The following is a 24192-nucleotide window of genomic DNA, read 5'->3' on the forward strand; positions in this document are numbered from 1 at the left end:
ATCCAATGTAACAGTGAAAATTCTTTTTTCTATGCCCCACTCCTTCAGTAAATGAAATAGCTTCTCTACTAAAATTGCCCCACTATATGGGGGTGAAACATGAGACAAAGCTAATATTTTGTTTTGCAAGATCCATTGCTCATCAATGTAATGTGCAGTAAGAGACATGTAGTAATCTGATGTTGAAGAGGTCCACAAGTCTGTAGTTAGACTGATTCTGCTAGGAACTAGCTTCAAAGTTTGTTTAAGAATTCTTTTTTCTTTCTGGTACAACTTAAGCAAGCTTTAGTGGTGTTCCTTGAGATATGCTTGACTTCAGGATTTAAAAATGTATGTAATTTGCGTATCCCTCGATGTTCCACAAAACAGAACGAATAACCATGCAATGCAATGACCCTAGCCAACATTTCTCTGTAATTATCTTGATCTAATGGCATGGTTTTCCACGATGAATCAGCCTCATCTATATCTCGTTTTGGGCAAGAATGAATATGCCTCAACATATTTGTGGTATCATAACCACTAACATAAACTTGGTCACATTTCTTGCACTGAACTTTAGCTTTCCCATCACTATCAACAGGCAACTCAGTAAAATACTCCCAAACTTTTGATTTTGCTCTTCTTTTACGTATAGATATAGTTTCATTACCAGATTCACTACCATCATCGCATGCAGTAAATTCATTCAAAGACATAGTAACTGAAACAAGAAAAATAACTTTTTATTATCAAATCAAATGTCAAAAGTTAATAAAATAGCTTCGTATATAACAAATAACTACAATAAGAAAAAGAACCCTACCCAACAAATTCCAACACAAGATCCATGTCAATATTTTGTTTCTTGCTACGGGAGTTACAGATGTGAAGAAGAATCCATGTCAACTTTTTATTATCAAATCAAATGTCAATATTTGGTGAAACGTATGTTTCAGATAGTACACAAATCGTCCTTCTGTTGTCTCATAGATAGGATCTACCTCTAAATATGTTGGACAGCAATCTATCATGTGTTAGACAAATATTTATGATTTATCTAAGTGCATTAAACTTGCTTGCTTATGCAGGTTAGAAGAAGAATTTATATAGACGAGTTCAACTAGTTTGCGTACCACATGAAGGGAATTTGCATGTGTGGATCTGGGTAGACATCATTATCAGAAAATATAATACATGGTAGCCCATGAATCAGACTCGTGTTTTCCTTTTTAATTAAAAAATTAATTGATTCACCAGATTTGGTAGATTAACAGTAACTCCATTATATTTTTCTGGAAACAGAAGTTCATATAATATTCTCAGTTTCAATAGTCTTAAGCACAAACTCACGGGTATTGGTAGCGATTTAAAAGTTGGTGATTGTGCTGGTACGGATGGTTATTTTATTAGCAATATTAATACTGATTTTACGGTTGGTGAAAGTTTACCAAAAAACCCTACAAGTTTGTAGAAAACCCTTTGAAAGTTTATAGAAAGCCCCCTGAAATTTTACCAAAACCCCCATGCAAGTTTACAGAAAACCCCTGAAAGTTTGCAAGTAGATCTCTGAAACTTACATATATATAATAAAAGCATCGTAACTAATTGGGTTATTGGGTCACCCATGAACCACCCATTTAGTAAATGAGTGGATGAGAAGTGACACATTTATAAATGGGTCATAAATGGTCAAGTGACATAAATGTGCCCACCTATTTATGACCCAACCAAAACCACCTATTTGACATGCCTATGCAATACAAAGCTGAGAAACTAAAACATTTTACAAGGGAGAAATAAATTAGAAAATAGAACCTGAGGACGTCTCTTCAGCGAGCTCAGCGGATTAAAACTTCAGAGCTCGATCAAAGGCCTGATCAAGAAACCCTAAAATTGAAAGGAGACAGGATTAAGAAACCCCAAAATTAAAAGGAGGCAAGATCAAGAAACCCTACTAAGAATGTACCTCAAAATCCAGTGATTAGCTCGATCAAAGGCCTGAATTTGAACAAGAAAGACGCTCGAACCCTAATCATTGCCTCCACAAGTTGAAGATTCGATTCTCCTGTTGATCGAGAGGAACTATGACTCGATCGGAGAGAGATGAGGAAGCTCGATACTCTCCGCTGAAGGTAATCGATCGCTTGGGAACTATGACTCGATCGGAGAGAGATGAGGAAGCTCGATACTCTCCGCTGAAGGTAATCGATCGCTTGAGAGGAGAGAGATCGAGGAAATAGGGCTCGAGCGTTTGAGAAAGAGGGGAGAAAGGAGAACGGAGAACGCGTGTTTATGGATCAGATTGGGTTGGTTATGGGCGGGTTTGGTTATGAACCATTGGAGAACGGAGAACGCGTGTTTATGGATCAGATTGGGTTGGTTATGGGCGGGTTTGGTTATGAACCATTTAGTCTATAGGGAAGCAATACCCACCCATTTAGGACCCGCTTTGTTAAGTGGGTGGGTATAGTTGGACTATTTTGTGAGTGGGTATGGGTGGATTATTGGGTTTGGGTCTAGATTGACACCCCTAATGTAATTTAAGTATAGTTAAAGAAAAAAAGGTTCATAAGTTTCATCTAGTCTCTAGGCTTTGATCCTTTGGACAATTGGTTGGAGGGTTCTAGTTGTAGCTACAGCTAGCTCCTATATAACTCCCCACATGATTACAAAGTACTAGGAGAAGAAATTTATTGCGATTGCAAATTGCTAGTTCATCAAGGAAGAGTGTCACGTTACAATCCTGGAGAACAAGATAAACATGCTACATATTGAAGATTTCCGAATAATTGGTGTGCTTGAGCAATGAGCATGTGCACACAGTAACCTATAGTCTTGCGCAATAAAATAAATTTGGATGGACTACTAAAATGGGTGTTTTATCAAGAGAAGGGAAAGACATCAAACCAGGAAGTAGTCCTTTCCCTCTTTGTAGACTGTACACCAATTTTATATTTGTTCATATTCACATAAACCTGACAAATGACCTAGCAAAAGGGTGGATAGTATTTGATGTTTTATTAACAAATTAGTAACTAATGAGCGAGTAGACTTCGCAGCAGTCTAGTTTAAGAATCGATAAATAGTTCGATCATATGCACTAGCCAATCGTGTCCGGTAGTATATGTGCATGATGTGAACATGTAGGATTTCTAACCCGGAACTTGGACGCTGAACTTAAGAACTTGGACACTCAGCGGCTACCCAAGCAAAAGTAATTAGGAAATTGCTGGCCCAAGTGATCTCTATAAAGTGTTAAAAACAGTTCTCCAGAGCATTTCACGAGCAAAAGAAGCAACACTTTAGGACTATATACTAGTTAAGTGTTCCCTAGCAGCTCTCTGTTGTGAAGGTATTCTACTCAGACTTTGTTGCCAACTTTAAGATTCTGGTGAATTTTAATATGGTGAATTTTATTAAATTTTTAGATATTTTTTGAGTTGGGATGTTACAAAATGAAATAGAGCGGTATGTGAGGCTACATCTCCTATAATTGATATCTGAAGAATTTAAGATTTTTTGAAGTAAGCGCGCACATGCAATTATTCGATTGTCTTTGATATTCAAACTGTCTTCCAATTTTGTACCTTGAAATTAGTGCCATCTTCATGTCGATAACTTAGATTGCTAACTTCTTGCTTTCTTATTTATGTGAATGAGTTTTTGCTCTCACCATATGTGTGTATTTGTATTTGGTACTGCATGATTACGAATAAGTGTACTAAGGGTTAGACACATCCACGTATATTGGATGGGAAGACTAAAAATAAGTATTACTATAATGTGAAGGTTTAATGATCACCAGTTCAATATGACTTGACTACCCATGTTTACCACAATTAATGGAAGTGCTAGAAATATTAAACAAAGGGTCAATTTTGCTCGAGACCAACTTTGTTGGAACTAAGATGACAAGTCCAAATAATAATTGAATATCCAAACTTTCCTGGGTCATGAATAAAGATAGGTATAAATTTAACAAATGTTTTATTATAGATGAATTGAAATTTGTGTTTATTACTATGTATGGAGCTGCCAAGATTTTAAGTATTGGACATCGGGAAAACATTGGATGACCAAAATTCATATCGGATTGCGGATATATGGGAAATATCGAGGATATATGTAGTAAATATCAAAATGCCATAAGAGATGTTTGCATATATAGTATAATGCACTAAAATGTAATCCCAACATACTTAATGAAATCTAAGCATATAAAATGTAAATAATATATGTTTAGGATTACTATTCAACGTTGTAAAAAAATAAAAGTACAAATCAATGGTGCAATATTTGGGCAAAATGTCATTTGATATAATGTGAAAATCATGATATCTTGCTCAAAAATTGCCAAACGCGGTATATTATTTTGCGACAAGCCATCTAAAAAGATATATTAGTCCACATATCAGTTAATATACCAACCATATCGGGCATTTATCGCCCAAAATAGCTAAAAAACCGTAAAGAATATTTAGAGACCATATCAGTTGCGGCAAGCCCTGTAAAAGGATATATCGGGAGATATATCGAGCCATGTCGGGGATATTTAAAACAATGGGAGCTGCTAACCAGCCACCATGAGTTATATTGATCATATTTGCAAACAGTGATGTATTTAGAAGAAATAAAAAATACCAATGATGAAGCTATTAATCAAATGAGAATGTGAATTTCGAGGATGAAATTCCTTTAAGGGAGGAAGAATGTAATATCACTAAAATTTCGTGAGGCTTATTATTTAAAAAGGTTTAATGATAAGTTGAAAGATGAGTAAAATATAATATGATGCATTTCAATTGTGAATAGTGGAATAAAATTTTAGCAGTTCAAATGATCAACAACAGTCATATAAGAGTTTATGTCGTTATTGCAGTGCGGAAGTTGATAATTTGTATGCAAGGATATGGTAGCATTTAGCTATCGGTAAAAAAAAATTTAGGCTTTTATGTTAATCCTCATTTAGAAAAAACGAAAAGAGACAACTAAAAAAAATGGTACACCAACTGATCAAGAGTAAGGCATTGCTGTGATGGACATGTACCGAGAAGGGCCTTAGGAGTGCATGCCACAAAAGAAAGAGTGGTCAAAAGGAAAAAAATTACCATGGAATTAAATAAATATAAACTAAAGCCACGTAACTGATGACACATGAGGCATCCCATGCGATGGATATGCATCGGTCCATTCTAGGCTATACTCGGGAAGCAATCAACCTACTCAAGGCGATTTTCAAAAAGTATAAGTGGGTTATATATATAATTGAAGTGTAGTTAAGGGAAAGAAAAAAAAAGTTCATAAGTCTCATCTAGTCTCTAGGCTTTGATCCTCTGGACATTTCGTTGGAGGGTTCTAGTTGTATTTATAGCCAGCTCCTATATAATTCCCCACACGAGGAGAAGAAATTTAGGGGCTGTTTGGATAGGTTTTTTTGGATGGTAAAAAAGGAGAAAGCTGTCAAAAATATCAGCTTTTTGGCAGCTTTCCCTTAAAATCACCTTTTTAAGAGGTGATTTTGGGGGAAAGCTGCCAAAAAGCTGATATTTTTGACAGCTTTCTTCACTTTTACCACCCAAAAAACAGGAACCAAACAACCCCTTATAGTGATTCTGAATGCTAGTTCATCGTGAAGGAGTGTTACGTTACAATCCTACCAATCCTATTGGTTCGTAGGGTGGAGAACAAGTAAGCACACTACAGATTAAAGATTTCCGAATCATTGGTGTGCTTGAGCATGTGCACATTGTAACCTAAGTCTTGCACAGGTAAATAAAAGTTTGCACGAACTAACAAAGCAGGTGTTTTGTCAAGGGAAGGGAAAGATATCATACCTGTAAGTAGTCCTTTCCCTCTTTGTAGACTCTACAACAATTTTATATCTGTTCATATTCATATGAACTTGACAAATAACCTAGTAAAAGGATGGATTGTCTTTGATGTTTTATTAACAAATTAGTCACTGATTGGTGACTATATTTTGTAGCTGTCTGATTTAAGAAACGGTAAAATGTCCCATCGAACACACTAGCTAATCGTGCCCGGTAATATATATGCGCATATGATGTGAACATGTAGAAATTCTAATCCGGGACTTGGACGTTGACTTAAGAACTTGGACACTTAGCGGCGACTCAAACAAAAGTAATTAGGAGATCGCTGGCCCAAGTGATATCTAGATATAAAGTGTTGAAATGATTCTCCATAGCATTTCACGAGCAAAAGAAACAACACTTCAAGGCTATGTAGTAGTTAAGTACTTAAGTGTGCCCTAGCAACTCTCCGTTGTAAAGGTATTTTGCATAGATTCTACTGTCAACTTTAAGATTCTGAGAGTTACATATGCAAGTACAAGTCCTACACATGAAGTTCAACTGTCCCCTTATTAGTCACTGGATTGCTAAAATCACAACCATCCATGTGATATATGCGAATGGCTCAGAATTTGGGAGATTCACTCTCTTCATCTAGATTATTAGATGAACAAATGTAGATATATAACTAAATTTGCGACTTGAATAATTCATATTGTCAAGCTCCCAAAAACTTGAAATACGTCCAATTCTAGCTATAATTGTGATTCGACTAATTCATATCCCTAGCTTCCAGAAGCTTGAATACGTCCAATTCTATCTATAAATATTGTTGTTCTCTAGCGACAAAAGCAAGCAAATAAACAAAGAAGTGAGGGACAATGGAGGGAGCATCAACAGAGCAGGTTCTTGCCACTGAGGAAATGTTGGCAGCACAAATGCAAGTGTTCCATCATGCGATGGGTTATATTGGATCAATGTCGCTCAAGTGTGCTGTTGAGCTCAATATACCCGATATAGTCCATGCATATGGCCTCCTATTTCTCAATCTGAGCTCCTCTCTAAACTCCCCAGCATCCCTCAAACTAAAATCCTTTTCCTTAATCGAATCCTATGACTTCTTGCTCAAAAGGGCTACTTCAAAATCCAAAACGAAAATGTAGAGGAATGTTACTCCCTCACCTCTATTTTGACAGTCCTAAAAAATAGCCCCATCAACGTCTTCTCATGGATTATTGACATGGTAAACCCGCCAGTGAAGTTGCACCAAAATCTGATCGAATAATTGAAGTCTGAGCAACCAGGTTGCCCTCATGAGCTTGAATACGACAAGTCAACGTGGGATTTGGCCAAAGAGAGTCCTCACTATAACTTGTTGATCAACGAGTCCATTGCTGCAGATACTCAGCGGTTGATGAGGTATGTAGTTGAGCATTGTAGAGGGGCTTTCGAGGGGTTGAATACCCTTGTTGATAATGGAACATCTGCTCATGCCACTGCACAGGCATTCCCAGGATTAAGTGCACTATTTACGACCTTCCTGATATTATTGCTTTTGTACCAAAGAGTTCACTTGTTGATGCCATTGCACAAGCTGACGCCATATTTCTTATGGTAACTTAATAGCTGTCTCTTAAATAGGCAACATTCCGTAGGTGGTAAACATATGCCTGTTAAATAGGCTTCTATGCCGATGATAAACATTTTGCTATTTTAGTGCAATCAATTTATAGATTGACTGCAATTGAAATATGTGTCACACAACATATAAATGATAAAAATGAAAATGATTTTAATATTTTACTTTGATGAGTTTTAATAATATTATTTTAATGAAAAAAAAATCCATGATTAGATTAAATCACATGTTTGGACTTTCAAAAATTAAAGATCATCCTTAATGCAAATTGTATCATTGTAAAACCATATCACGGTAGAAGTATTTTCACACAGCTTAATTATCACATGTATTGTCCAAGACTTAATCTAGTGTTACCTTATCTGATTATTACAGTTCATGTTGCATGATTAGACTGATGAAGATCGTGTAAAGATACTCTAAGAAGTGTATAGAAGCTATTCTTGCTAAAGTCGTAAAAGTGATAATAATAGATATTGTGATCGCAAAGGCTCCACCGAGATACTAACACAACTGTTCTGGGACGTGGTTATGTTGACCTGTACTGATGGAGAAGAACGCGAAGAGCAAAAGTGGAAGAAGATATTCATTGAAGCGGTATTCGTGGGCTATGAGGTTACCTCAATAGGACTGCGAGTTTTTATCCAAGTAGTTCATTAATCAGTCTCTTAAGAATTACTGTGTCCTCCTAGGCTAAAAAAAAAAAAAAAAAATCCTTATGTTAGAAGCAGAGTACGCATGTGCATTCAATTAGTTGCAGTGTAGTTTTTTGCCCCTTTTCAAGATACTAAGCTGTAGGAACAGTTTCTAAACAAATGAACTCGCAATTATCTTTTATTATAAGCCAAGTTTTATTTGTATTTTCATACTCCTTTTAAAAGAGGGAGTTATGGAAAAACTTTTTATGGATTATATTGCCCCTATTTTTTTTGATATTATATTCTATTCATAAATTAACTAAATTAATAATTATTATTAATTAATCATATTACATACCACTTTATTTTGTCTAATTGGCCCTAAAACTTCTAATGTTATTGTAAAACTCTCATATTAATTATTAATAATACATTAATAGACAATTGCAAGTTAATAAATTATTTTGGAAGGAGTAGAAAATATAGAATTGTCCTAAAATTATACCATGTCACTAATTATTTTGGAAGGAGTAGAAAATATAGAATTGTCCTAAAATTATACCATGTCACTCACACAAGAAAATTATAAAGAGTATTCTTGCGTATAATATAGAATTGTCCTAAAATTATACCATGTCACTCACACAAGAAAATTATAAAGAGTATTCTTGCGTATGTAAGTACAAACATGTAATTTTAGAAAAAACATTGGGATATTTAAGTGCATTAAGATATAAATGGAGGTATATGAGTGTAACTTTCATAAGTTGTAAGGCATTTAAGTTTAATTAAGCCGATAAAGATTTGAAGCCTTTGTTAACCAAAAGCAATAGTATGTGATCCCTTTGATAAATAATATTCATTGCATAATATGAGGACAGAGGCTTAGCTTATATTTATATAGTACAAAAGATGTGGAAAAATTTAACCATCATATTTTGAATAATCTCAAGATTCCTATTCTTTTTTGATATTATATTCTAATGATAAATTAACTAAATTAATTATCATTATTAATTAATCATATTACATGCAACTTCAATTTGTCTAACTTGGCTCTAAAACTTCCAATGTTATTGTAAAATTCTTATATTAATTATTAATAATGTATAATACTTTATTAATAGACAACTACACGTTAATAAATTATTTTGGAAGGAGTAAAAAATATAGAATTGTCCTAAAATTATATCATGGCACTCACACAAGAAAATTATAAAGAGTATTCTTGCGTATATAAGTACAAACATGTAATTTTAGAAAACATTAGGATATTTAAGTGCATTAAGATATAAGTAGAGGTATATGAGTGTAACTTTCGTAAGCTGTAATGTATTTAAGTTTAATTAAGCCTGTAAAGATTTGAAGCCTTTGTTAACCACAAGCCATAGTATGTGATCCCTTTGATAAATAATATTCATCATATAATATAAGGTCAGATGCTTAGCTTATATTTATATAGCACAGAAGATGTGAAAAAAAATTTAAGCATCATATTTTGAATAAGTCTCAATATTTTAAATTATAAATGAAATTATATACTTCGCTTAGAATCATACTTCCATTAAAAGAGGAAGTTGTAGAAAAAATTTCTATGGACTATGTTACCCCTATTTTTTTAAAAATATTATATTTTAATCATAACTAAACTAAATTAATTATTATTGATAATTAATCATATTATATGACACTTAAAGTTTGTCTAACTTGGTCCTTAAAACTTCTAATGTTATTGTAAAACTCTCATATTAATTATTAGTAATGTCCAATAATGTATTAATAGACAATTACATGTTAATAAATTATTAATAGAAAGAGTAGAAAATATAGAATTATCCTAAAATTATACCATTATATTCATATAGGAAAATTACAAATAGTCTTCTTGTGTATAGAAGGTACATACATGCAATTTTAAAAAATATTAGGATATTTAAATACAGCAAGATACAAGTGGATTTATGTAATTGAAACTTTTATAAACTATAATATATTTAATTTAATTAAGCCAATAAAGATATTAAGCCTTTTTTAACCACAAGCAATAGTATGTGATCCATTTGATAAATAATATTCATCATATAAAATGAGGCTAGAGGGATAGCTTATATTTATATATTAGAGGAAATGTGGAAAAAATTAAAGCATCATATTTTGAATAATCTCAAGATTTTAAATTATTTCTGAATTTATATACTTAGAAAACTTTAGAAGAGGCTTTCAAAGGACTACTACAAAGTGTTGGACATCATATAAATGTTGGACAAATAAAATCTATGATATTAGATTTCAATAATTGTGGTTATGTAAAAAATATCTGGGTCTCATATGAGATAATGCTCATACATAATGTAACATTGTAATCTATAATCTCGAATATTGATGAATTTTTAACGTAATAATTTACGTCAAGATATATGCTTAAGATTTGGGAGAGCTGAGAGTGAAGAGATTTGGGATATGAATTGTGGCTTGTGTGACTTGTGCTTTAGTTTTGGTTTCTAAACACGATCCAATACGAAGCCCACAATCAAAATAAAAATGACTCGATTTTGTTATACCAAGCAATATTTTCGATAGTGATCAATATATAGAATAAATTCTCCAAATAAAAGAAAACAATATAAAACCATAAATGTTATTAAGATAAAGTATTTAACATTTTATATCACTCGATATAGCGATATATCGGCGGATATTTCATATATTGCGTATAAGAGCAATATTTAAAGGTAATTTAGGTATCATTTCCTTGATTTTAAATCTGTAATAATTCTACATTATTCCCTTAAAAATTTAAAACTGCTTATAATTTAGGGACTAATATTAAATTATAAAATATTTAAGGGATGAATATGTAAATAAGCTAAATTTAAAAGAATAATTATTTTTTTGAAAACTCCCTTAACTATAGGGAATGTCTCAAAAAAATCACCCAACTAATTTAATTTGACAGAGCCTCCTAACTATAGAGGTGTTGTAGATAACCCCTCTCAACTTTAGTGCCATTTTAGAAAACACCCTTCGACTTAGCGTGTCTTATGAAAACTCTCCTGGTCTTTTACACATCTCTTTACAAACCTCGTTAATGTAAAAGACTTTAATATGTGATTTTGTCAAAATGCCCTGTTGAAGAAAATCATTTTAGTTAAAAAGAAACTCTTAATCGATAATAAAAGAATTACGACCAATTTACAGTTCTTTTTTCTAAATCTTTAATTTTTCTTTCATCTAGCAAAGACCAAACAAATTCTTTTATGATTGAGATATTTTGGTATTTCTAAGTCAAGTACTTATCACATAATGAATTCGACTCAACGATATTAGTTTTGAGAGGTTAATTGAGAAAAGATCATAGGGTAAATCAAAAATATAAAGTTGAGATAGATTAACTATAAAACCCTAAATTTGACGAATAAAGATTTACTCATTTCAAGTAGTTGAGGGGTGGGGGGGGAGGGGGATTTTTAACATTTTACCGATAGTTGAGCGAAAGTTTTCTAAAATTAACCCTTAAACAAATCACAATTTAAGACACATGTGACATCAATCTTATAAGAGTGGATTTTATAGCAAGTTTATCAGTATCTCTGAAAATTCTTTTGCAACAAAATTCATAGAGAGAAATTTAATCTTTATTTGAGATGGCTATGTGATCCTTATGGTTCTCCTTATCTTTTATGGTTTGTAATAAATTATTTAACAAAATAAAATTAAGTTGTTCATTTTATATATCTCACATTTATGAAACATATAGTTTGGATATGAGTGTTATTAGATTCTTTTAACTCTTAAACCTAAAATTTTGGATATTATTCGATATTGGATAGATCTAAATTATTTTGTTAAAATACAATCCATATGCGTACAAAATATGTTTAAATCATTCTCAGATTGTATTTTATAGTTTTCTGAAATTAGACAATAATCGTTTTGACAAATTAATTAATTATTTGAAAAGATGTAGGAAGATTATAATATCAGATTTTGGAATTGATCACATAATTATAGTTTCTTTCTTGATTGAATTTTCACATTCTAACTTTAAAATTTCTAGAAATAAGTTTTTGAATATCTATAATACTCGGTCGCCAGATAATAAAAAGTGAAAGTAGACAATAGGTGCAAATGATTTCTTTATAATAAAACAAAATCTTCTATGACCAGGATAATACCTACCATTTTAAGTTGATGAATTCAAGATTTATTTTTTATTAATAATAATAGTTTTTAAGATATTGGTGCTTACATCATTAATATTTTAAAATTAGAATTCCAAATCATTAAATTGCTCTTTGGTCATTAATATTTTAAGACTTTAAACCTCACTAATTATATTGAAGGTAAAATGTTGAAATCAACAAGATTTTATATCTGAAACTTTTTAATATATTATGATAATCATTAACATTTTTGTAACTATATTATTGTAAATATATAAATTAAAAATCAACAATTATAATGTTTGATCGCGTGCATTGCACGTGCATTCCACCTGGTATTCTCAAAAGTGGGAAGGGATTGTTCGTTTGTTTTTCGTTTTATTTGTTTTTGTTCTTGTTTTTTCCTTTTTGTTTTCTGTTTTTTATACTTTTTTATTTTTGTCTTATATTATTGTTTTTTTTAGAAGCAGAATTGTCCATCTGTTATTTAATCAAAGCAATTTGGATGGCATGGTGAAAGGAATTCGAACCCTTTCCTCCTATATATGCTAACATAAATGCATATGAGTACTAGCTAGCATCGGTTTCGTTTGGATACCATGGTGTTTTCCTTGTTGTGTTTTTGTAAAAAAACATCGTGGTGTTGTGTTTTTTCCTTAAATTTTTTTCAAAACACCATATTAAATATTTTTGGTCAACACTACTTTGACCCTTTATAGCATTAGTATTAAACATATTATTAATATATTATATATCAATTATAATAAAATATATTATAAATAAAATATTATAATATTTAGTTTACATTATTATAGTATTATAAGTATTAAATGTAATGTAATATAATAGTGTATAATGTATTATAATATTATATTATACATTAATGAGTTATATTATATTATAATTATTATTATATTATAATTAGTACATATTATTTTTAATTAGTTATATATTTAATTATTTTGGTATATCAATTTGTTGTTATTGTTGTATATTATATTAATATTTTTATAGTAATGTTATTTTATTATTAATATAATATTATACTGTTATTAATATAATATAATATTATAGTATTATTCATATAATATAATATTATTAATAATGTTAATATTATGTTATGTTATGTTATTATTAAATATATATGTTATTATTATATAATATTTTATAATTATTAATTTATTATAACTTATTTATTAAAAAGATAATAATATCATAGCGATTATAATATTGTATAGTATATTATTATAATATTATTATTTATTATCAATAACTTTTTATTATTTTTATTAGTAAATTTATATTTTTTATTATTTATTTATTATATAATACATTATTAACATATTAAATATTGGTATTTAATATGTTATTATATTATTATATAAGATATTTTATTTATTATATTTTATATTATTTAATAAATATTATTAATATATTAAATTATCTATAATATAGTTTAATATAATAAACATGTTGATAATAACTCTATATTAATTACATTTAATATATTATGTTAGATATTATAGTGACACATTCTCAAACTTAAAACCAAAACACCGAACTTAGAACACCTAAAATGTGTTTTGAAATAAGTGTTGTGTTCTTGGTTTGAGGAAGATTTAGCTAACACATGGTTTCCAAGCGCATGATGTTTTGTTTTTGACAAAAACATCATGGAAACAAATAAAATACCACGGTATCCGAACAGAGCCATAATAATTCTATCCGTTAATCTATTTCCTAAAATCTCTACAACCCATCTACTAAACATATTTAACATCTCATTTTGCTAAATGAGCTTTGAATAGACATATAGTTATGCCTTAAGGTCCGCACTACTGTTCACATCACAAGGTATGCTGAGCTTTACTATTTTAATTTGATAATATTTCATTTTACCAGATGACCACCAAACCTTGCACGCACGCTAGTGTACAGGGTGTCCAAGTGGGTCAGGCTAGTTTCAAAGCCGATACCCGGGCCCGAGTTTGGGTTTGGACTAGAGTTAGAGGGCCGGCTTGGTTTTGTGTTTCAAAATTTTAAAATTGAAGTAAATATTTTGTTTTTTAACAAAAAATCAATAGAAATTAAATGTTTGTAAATTTTTGGATTAATTTTTTTTTGAATTGTTGTTAATTTTTGTAAAAAATCACTAAAAACTTTTGCAAAAAGGATTTAACTTATAAATATTATAAGTATATACTTACTTACATATAAGTATATAACTATAGTTATATATACAACATACAAGTATCACATATTCACATATATGTATATACTTATATGTATATATAAGTATATAATTATTGAGTATATACTTATATACTATATATCATACAAGTATATAAGTATATAAACATGTAAATAGACTTATGTGTGTGTGTGTATTACATAGTTATATATGTATTTTTATATACTTATATTATATTTATATAAGTATACTTATATACTTAGACATCATATACTTATATAAAATAAACTTTTAACTATGCTATATATACTTATATACAACATCCTAATAACTTATATACTTATATACTTATCAGTTATATACTTATATTATATTTATATAAGTATACTTATATACTTATATGATATACTTAGACATCATATACTTATATAATAATAATACTTATAACTATAGACAACCTTTCTCAATGAACAGGGGCGGTCTGAATGGTGCAAGTTAGTAGGCGAATCTGGTGTTGCTAACTTACACCCCCGCCGAGATTTCAATGGCGAAATTGAGGAAGAAGAAGAGTGCTAGCAAGGGATCTCTCAACAAGGAGCTTCGTGATTCTCTGTTCTCTTATCCTTCTTCGTCTGGGATCTCTGCAAGTTCTGCTGGATTCTCCTGTGATGTTGAATCGGATGTAACAGTGAATCCTCTTCAAGAAATGGATAGCACTGGACCTAAGGGGGCGAAGAAGAAGGTGTCGATGATTGAGATTCTCTCAAGAACGACTTCATTGTCTGTTCCTCATCAGCTTGGAGCTGTCTCTCATGAGCTAAGTAAATCCTCTCAATCTTGGGCTGATGATGCTGAAGAATTTGTTGAATCTGATCTGATTATTGATCTAAGTAAATCCTCTCAATCTTGGGCTGATGATGCTGAAGAATTTGTTGAATCTGATCTGATTATTGATACAAGTGATGAGCTTCGTACTCCTTTGGTAGAACAGCTTAAATCAGATAATGTTTTTCCTAATTTGGAGGAAATCTCTAATAGGAAATCTGATGATTTTTCTCAAGACAAAAATTACAATCTGGAAAAGAAGGATGAGGAAATTAAAGCTCCTGAAAACGAATTTCAAGGGAGCAAGCAATCTTTTGTCAGCTTATTCTCTGATAATAGACAAGCTGGTAGAGGTTTACCTTTAAATTTTGTTCCTCTCTCCCAGGATACAGTTTCTTTCAACGAGGAAGAATGGAGAGAAGGGGAAATTTTTTGGAAATATGCTCTAATAGGTCATGTAATTGGGATGAATGCTAAATTTAAATCGATGGAGACCTATGTTACTAAGCTCTGGGGAAAAATTTCCATTCCTAAAGTTTTCTTGATTAAGCAAGGCATTTTCCTGTTTGAATTTCAAAATGAGAGCAGTATGAGGGGGATTCTTGAAGGAGGTCCATGGTTCTTTGGTTCACGACCGTTTGTGCTTAAGCCTTGGTCAATTGATCTGGATATTGATAAACTACATGACCAGAAATATCCAATTTGGGTGCAATTTCCCAATTTGAGGTTGAATTTATGGAGCTCCACAGGTATTAGTAAAATTGCGAGTATGATTGGATGTCCTATTGCTACTGACAAGCTTACTGCTTCAAGGCAAAGATTGAGCTATGCAAGGGTATTATTGGAAGTTAACCTCCCTTTAAAATCTCCATTGCCTGATCAAATTAAGATCCAAGGACCTGAAGGCAAAACTTACTATCAAAATGTGTTCTATGAGTTCAAGCCAAGGTGGTGCTCTATATGTAAACTTATAGGCCATGATACTCAGCATTGCAGGAAAAATGGTGTTAAAAAAGCCTGGGTGCCAGTCAAAAATTCCAATCCTCCTCCTACTACAGGAGGAGGGACTGACAAAATAGATGCTCAAGGATCTCAGGATCCTAAAAATGGTTTGCCTGGAGTTTCTTTATTGATAAATCATGATCAGATCCATTCTGCTGCAGGAGGGGAATGTACTGAGACTGAGTCTGGTGTTTCTGGAAAACATGCACAGGTTTTTTCTGCTGCAGGAATAGAGTGTAATGATAAGGTTGTGTTTGGCACTTCTTTACTGGAAAAACATGCACAGATTCATAAAAAAAACTCTGGGAATGGCCTGAATGGAATGCAACATCTCCTTGATAAGCATCATGCTCAAAACCCTACTGAGGTTGGGAAAACATGCACAGCAGGGGGTCAACATCTCCTTGATAAGCATCATGCTCAAAACCCTACTGAGGTTGGGAAAACATGCACAGCAGGGGGTCTAGCTTATCCTTACTCCCCTTCTATTAATACTAGTGGATTCACTAATGTTACTAGAGCTCTTGCTGCAAAAAGGCTTATTATGAGAGAACCTGGTACATCAGTGCAAGCCTCTCAATTCGCTATTCTTGATCATCAACTTTTTGATTTGGATCCCTCTAATGCTGATAGAGGGGACTATACTCTATAAATGATCCCTCTAATGCTGATAGAGGGGACTATACTCTATAAATGCATCTAGCTATTTGGAACATTAGGGGATTGAATAAATCCTCTAAGCATGGGGCAGTGAAAAAGTTTATTCAAGATTATAAAATATCTTTTCTTGCTCTCTTAGAAACCAAAATTGCAAGGGATGACAAAATGCAGCTTATAGGTAAAAAGATTGCAAAGGACTGGGATTGGATATCCAATAAACACTTAGCCAGTAATGCTAGAGTATGGATTCTTTGGGATAGCTCTGTTCTTACTGTTCAGGAGATTAAATCCTCTGATCAGTACATCACTTGTGATTTGAAATCTAATGATGGCAAATTATCTTGTCTTCTCACTGCAGTTTATGCCCACAATCTGAATGATGACAGGAAAGCCTTATGGGAAGACTTACTAGCATTCAACAGCAATGTTGATTGCCCATGGCTGGTGGGAGGGGATTTTAATGCTATTATTAATGGTGATGAAAGAATTGGAGGTGTTCAGGCTTCTGATACTGGAAATGGTGATTTTCAAAATTTTATCTCTTCCAGTCAGCTGAATCATATAAAAACTTCAGGATGCTTTTTCACTTGGAGTAACAAGCAGAATGCTGATACTAGAGTATGGAGTAGACTGGATAGATCCCTAGTGAATGTAGACTGGATTAATCAATATACTACTAGTCAAGTGGAGTATTTGATGCCTTTGTGCTCTGATCACTCTCCTGGTCTTATATCTATTGGTGATGACATATTTGAAGGCAAAAAGCCTTTCAAATTCTTCAATATGTGGACTAAGCACCCAGATTTTCTAGAGGTGGTCAGGTCTGTATGGAATAGGCATATCAGGGGGTATCACATGTACAGATTTTGTGCAAAGCTTAAAAGCCTCAAGCATGCTCTCAAGGAACTGAACAACAAAAGCTACATGAATATCAGTCAACAAGTTCTGAGAGCTCAAGCTGATCTGTTGGATGTCCAAACTAAGCTGGATGCTGATCCTTTCAATTCTGATTTTATTATAAGGGAGAAAGCCTGCATTAGGAAATACTCTATTATGCTGGATAATGAAAATTCTTTTTTTAGGCAAAAAGCTAGCATAAAATGGGGGCTTCATTCTGACAAGGGGTCTCAATTTTTCCATTCAGTTATGAAAAGCAAGAGACACCATAACAGGATATTATCAATTTATACTGCTGATGGTTCCAGGCTCACAGACTTGTCTGATATATCTACTGAGCTCATTGATTTCTACAAGAAGCTGCTGGGTTCTGCTAAAGCTAATACTGCTGCTGATCCTAACATAATCTCAAATGGTCCCATTTTAACCTCTGAACAAAAACATGACCTGAGTTCCCCTGTTTCCAGGGAAGAGATCAAAAAAGCTCTTTTCTCAATGCCTGATAGTAAGGCACCTGGTCCTGATGGCTTCAATGCCTCCTTCTTCAAAGCTGCATGGTCTGTTATCAAAGAGGATCTTTTTCTAGCAGTTGAGGAATTCTTTCACTCAGGTATACTCTTGGGATCCCTTAATGCAACATCTATTACCCTTGTGCCTAAAGTTCTTAATCCTATCTCGGCTACTGATTTTCGCCCTATATCCTGTTGCAATGTTATTTACAAAATCATATCCAAAGTTATTGCCACCAGGGTTCAAAAAATTATGGGATATCTTGTTAATGATTCGCAGTGTGCTTTTGTTAGAGGGAGACTCATTTCCAGTAATTTTTTACTTGCACATGAGCTTTTTAAGCACTATGGGAGGAAAAATAATTCCCCTAGAGCCATCTTAAATGTTGATTTGAGGAAGGCCTTTGACACTATCAGTTGGGATTTCATAAGGAGCATGTTGATTGGTTTGAATTTTCCAAGTAATATGGTTTGCTGGATCATGGAGTGTATATCTACACCTAAGTTTTCTTTAGCCTTGAATGGAAGTCTACACGGTTATTTCCATGGCGCAAGAGGCTTGAGACAAGGGGATCCTCTCTCCCCCTATCTTTTTGTTATAGGGATGGAATTCCTATCTAGGAGTCTCAGCACTTTAAAAGATGATTCATCTTTCAAATTTCATCCAAAATGCTCTAGACTGAAGATTAATCATATGATTTTTGCTGATGATCTACTGCTGTTGTGCAAGGCTGACATGAGATCTGTTACTAAAATTTTCACATGTCTCCAAGAATTTGGTCAATTTTCTGGGCTAGAAGCAAACTTAAACAAGTGCTCTGTCTATCTGAGTGGTGTAACTGAAGATCTCAAAGCCCAGATATGTAACTATCTCAAATTCCCTGAGGGTTTACTGCCTATGAAATATCTGGGACTTCCTCTGACTGCAAAAAGACTTTCATTCACTGATTGTTCTAGTCTTATTGGCAAAATCTACAATCAATTCCAAACCTGGCAGTTAAATAAGTGCTTATCCTATGCTGGCAGACTTGAGCTGATTAAATCTGTTATTTTGGGAATTCAAACATATTGGTTAAGTAATTACATCCTCCCAATCAAAGCTCTGGAAAAGATTGACAGTATGTGTTCTGATTTTCTGTGGGGGCACAAATTTCACTTAGTAAATTGGGGATCTGTCTGTCAAGGGAAAGAATATGGTGGTCTGGGTATATTTTCAGCTAAATTCTGGAACTACGCTGCTGCCACTAAGCTCCTGTGGATGATCCACCTTAAAAAGGATCTCCTATGGATTAAGTGGGTTCATGGAAACTATCTACATAACCAAGGTATATGGACTGTTCAACCTAAGACAAATGACTCTTGGATGTGGAGGCAACTCCTTAAAGTGAGAGATTTGCTTTTGACTAAGTTTGGAAGTGCTGTTTCTGTGATGAACATTATAGCAGATTGCTGCTCTGCAGGAAATCTTCGATTATCTGCAGTATACAGAGCTCTTTTGCAGCCTGTTAGCACAGCAATTTGGGATAAAACAGTTTGGGATGGCTTCCTATATCCTAAGCACTCATTTGTGTTTTGGTTAGCATGTCATTCTAGGCTACTTACCAAAGATAGATTGTGCCGTATGAACATCCTGAGCACCAATCAAATTCACTGTGTTCTGTGTGACAGTCACCAAATAGAAACAAGGGATCATATCTTCTTTGAGTGTAAATATTCAGCTGAAGTGTGGAACTCAGTGATGAGCTGGTTGGGGTATAAATGGAGATCCTGTTCATGGAGCATGCTGCTGAACTGGTACTCTTTCAATTTGAAAGGTAAAAATCCCATGAAGAAGTTGAAACGGATGGTATTATCTGCTGCTGTATATATGATATGGAGGGAGAGAAATTTAAGAACTTTTCAGGACAAGATGAGGCTGCCTGCTCAAGTCTTTAGGGATATTAAACTTTCAGTTTTCTATAAAGTCCTAAATGATAGTTCATATATGCATATGAAAGAACTGCTTGGTAATTTGTAATTTCTTTTGGTTACCAGGTTTTTCTGGTTCTTTGTAATACCTTACATGTTCATATTGGGAGATGAATAAAATTTACAGTTCATTGACCAAAAAAAAAATACTTATAACTATGTTATATATACTTATATACAACATCCTAATAACTTATATACTTATATATACTTATCTGTTATATACTTATATTATATTTATGTAAGTGTACTTATATACTTATATGATATACTTAGACATCGTATACTTATATATAATAATACTTATAACTATGTGTTATTGGCCATTAGATTTAAACTGATGGTTAAGATTTTAAATAGTTAATTAAGAAAGTTGGTCCCTGCTAATCTTCTTTTGCTTATCTAAGATTTTTTGCCTAAAAATCTAAACTGAATCCTTCGTTCCATTTTTTCCTTTTATTTCTCAGTGCCGTGTTTGCGGCTCTCAATTTGCCTTCACAAAATCACCTTCCCATCTTTTCCTTCTCTACCCTAGTCCGTTTTGTGCCTAGGGTTCACTGTTTAATGTTTTAGACATTCTTTCTCCCTATATATTACAGTACCGCTTCATAGACCAAGAAACCTTAACTACAGCACGTCGGCAATTGGTAATAGACATTCTTTTCACTTTATGATGTCATTGTATTTCTTATTTCACATTAAGTTCCTTGATTTTAATTGGGTTCATTAGATTTCGGCATCATATATTTTGGATGTTAATATGTTATGAAATGAGTTAGGTTGAGAAAAATTGTTTTGACCATACATATGCTTCGAGTCTTCGAGTAAACTTTCAGATGGAACTTAATAATAAAATTTTGATCATCTAAATTTCGTATGGAGTTAATCATCACGTTATAATCTATTTTTTAACTTTTTTTATATATTGTATAATTTCACTAATATTTTCAAGCTGACGTCATTTCTGCCGTGTCAAAACTTAATTGAAACCAAAAGAGTAATTATAAGAAAATTTAATGTGGAATTTTATGAGAAATATGCAGGTCAATTAGAAATCTGTGAACTATACAAAAGTAATTAGTTGGACTTTAGATAAGTCAAATTTTCAAAATAAGTTTGGTTTGGAGAAAGGTGTATGATGTTTTTGAGAAAAACAATCATGCATAGTTATTCCTGGAATAAGAGATTTCTATCTTGCTCGATTGCATGCATTAGAGGACATAATTTAATAGCTAAAGAACTCTAGAACTGACCATATAACTTTTTCACAGGCGTTAATAAATATTGTTGCTGATGGGAATCGGGGCGTAGCGGAAGCAATATACTAAAAAAAATTTATTCCCGAACTAGCGATCTCTTTGGTGCAATCTAGAATTCTAACTAAAGAGGGTTGATCGAATCATACCTACAAAGACTCTGATTCGGTCTTTGTGTTGAATCCTCGTGTTCGTAGTTGGAACTTTTCGGAGTTGATCCTTCGATAGGCGTCCACGTGCACACCCTCCATGGTATCAACACCAGGATATATTCTCATACTGATCGAGAAACCCTTTCTCGACTTCTCAGTCACACAGAATTTTTTCTCTCGAGTATTGTCCTCGGGCTCTTCAGTTCGGAACGGCAGAAAGGTGTTCACTTCAATTGATTTCACAAAATCAAAAATTAACTACAAGTAAAGAGAATAGCTATCTAAATATCCTTAGGCCTGTTTATTTGCACGCAAGTAATTGTGAAGTAGTTGAAATAAAAGAAGTAAAAGCTACTCCTGCTACTTCCAAGCAAAAAAATATGTTTGGTTCTTTGAAAAACTTACTTCCAATACTTTCCTAAATGCTTATGTGACGCCTACGTGTCATCCTTATTTTCAGAATATTTTTCCAATCCTCAATACCCAGAAGTAGCTCGGAAGTAGTTGAAATGCATATTAATTAGGACATAAATAAATTTTTTATTAATATTTCCCTTATTAGTTACTTCTAACAACTTTTTAATGATAAAATTACTTCCTAGTAATATTTCCAAATGTTATCCAAACAAAAAAAATAAATGAAGAGGAAGAAGTTCTACTTCTATTACTTCTAAAATATATGAAACAAACAAAAAAAATGTTATTTCCACTACTTCCTACTTCATAGCTTTGAAAGTTACTTCTATAACCTACTTCTTACTTCTAACACTTCCATTATCCAAATGAGCCCTAGCCTTTTACCCAAAGTGTAGGGCCCTCAAAATTTGTAACAGACTTTGAGGGATCAATTCCATATCTGCCACGTTCCCCTTCTTTCAAGGAAAGGAGAACATGTCTCCAATAAACAGATCAATCTGTTTGTTTTCCTCCTTTTTTTAGGTTTAATTTGAATCAATCTTATCTCATGAGGTTGATCTCGTGTCAACGTGGGAAGGTTCCGCTTTGACCGAAACACATATTCAATGTGACATTTGTTAACTAAAATATATATCAGATTTCTATAAATACTAATATATATTTTATTCATTAATATCCTTATCAAATAAGGAGTGTGATCATTATGGACAATTTCGTGCTAGCGAAAAATTTAACTGTCCACCAAAATTTATACTATTAAATTTTGGTTACGAGAAATACTTATATTGTGTGTGACCCATTGGGTTCCACACTAAACCGACAGTGGATTTAATATACTTATATAATTAATTATTAATCTCATTAAACTCTTTAATATGATTATCCAATTAACAATTAACCGGATAAATCCACAAGTCGAGATTGACGTCTAGCAACATGTCACGACTACCTGGATAGTGAGGATTTCAATCATAAGGACCGAACACCCTTTGGTGACTAGTTTCGTGTAATTAAATCCTTCGTCTATACAATGTCCCAAATAAGTTAGGGAATGGATAAAATGACAATCCCACTACTTATTCATATGCATTACAATTCTAAGGTATCTGACTCAACTATGAATACTGAAAACTCTTTTCCAATTGTCATCTTACTCTGGCTAGAGATTTTTCGAGTCAATACTAGATAGAACGCATAGGACATTCTCTCCTCATACGAGGAGTAACCGATCCCTTATTGATTACTCATTACCTTCATAATAGTCTCATTGGGTCCAGAATACCCTACACGTCTCAGAGAGTCATATTAAGAAATAGACCAAAACCATAATTTAACTATCATAAGGTTCTATTGTATTCTCAGGTCTAAGGATCATTTACACACACTATCACCTGAGGAAAAGCTTATTGACATTTATATAGATCAATTAGGCCTTCCTCGAGCGAGTCAGTTCAGTGAACTCATTCTATAATGAGCACTTACACTTTTATATTAGCGACTCTTCACAAGTATCTGTGAGATCAGTTACCCTCTACCATAGAGTATATAACAAGTGTACAAGTTTTACCAGTTCACTGATCCCATACTCAGTGACCCTACGACTAGGAACAATTTTTTAAAGCTAAGGCTTTTATGGCTTTAGGTCTCACTGGCATAATCTCATTATGACCCTAAAACCATTGCATTAACTTATGGGTTTCATCATACTTAATATTGTATGCAACATATGATAAATATGAAATGCCTCAATTTTATTTCATGAATAGAAAATAATACCAATTACATCAAATGCGATTAGATTTAGAGCACTAATCCTAATAATCTCCTACTTGCACTAAAGCCAATCGCCATGGTATCTTATACCCATGCTTTCTCGGTGGCACTCAAACTACTGCTGTGATAATGGCTTAGTGAATGGATATGCAATGTTGTTCTTAGTGTCAACTCGGTCAACACTGATATCACCTCTTCCAACGATTTCTCGAACTAGGTGATATCTTCTTAGGATGTACTTGGACTTGTGGTGGGATCTTGGTTCCTTAGCTTATGCAACGGCCCCAATATTGTCACAAAATAGGGG

At 32.8% G+C, this 24192-nt stretch overlaps 1 long non-coding RNA gene across 1 annotated transcript; it reads right to left on the bottom strand.

The window, feature by feature from the left end:
• LOC109840780 lies at window positions 364-2119 on the bottom strand. Its single transcript, XR_002247057.1, has 3 exons — window positions 1949-2119; window positions 1798-1869; window positions 364-703 (listed from the first exon to the last, which is right to left on the bottom strand). It is a non-coding gene; the product is annotated as an uncharacterized LOC109840780 (long non-coding RNA).

This window comes from Asparagus officinalis, chromosome 5 (genome assembly GCF_001876935.1).
Source record: "Asparagus officinalis chromosome 5, Aspof.V1, whole genome shotgun sequence".
NCBI lineage: Eukaryota > Viridiplantae > Streptophyta > Magnoliopsida > Asparagales > Asparagaceae > Asparagus > Asparagus officinalis.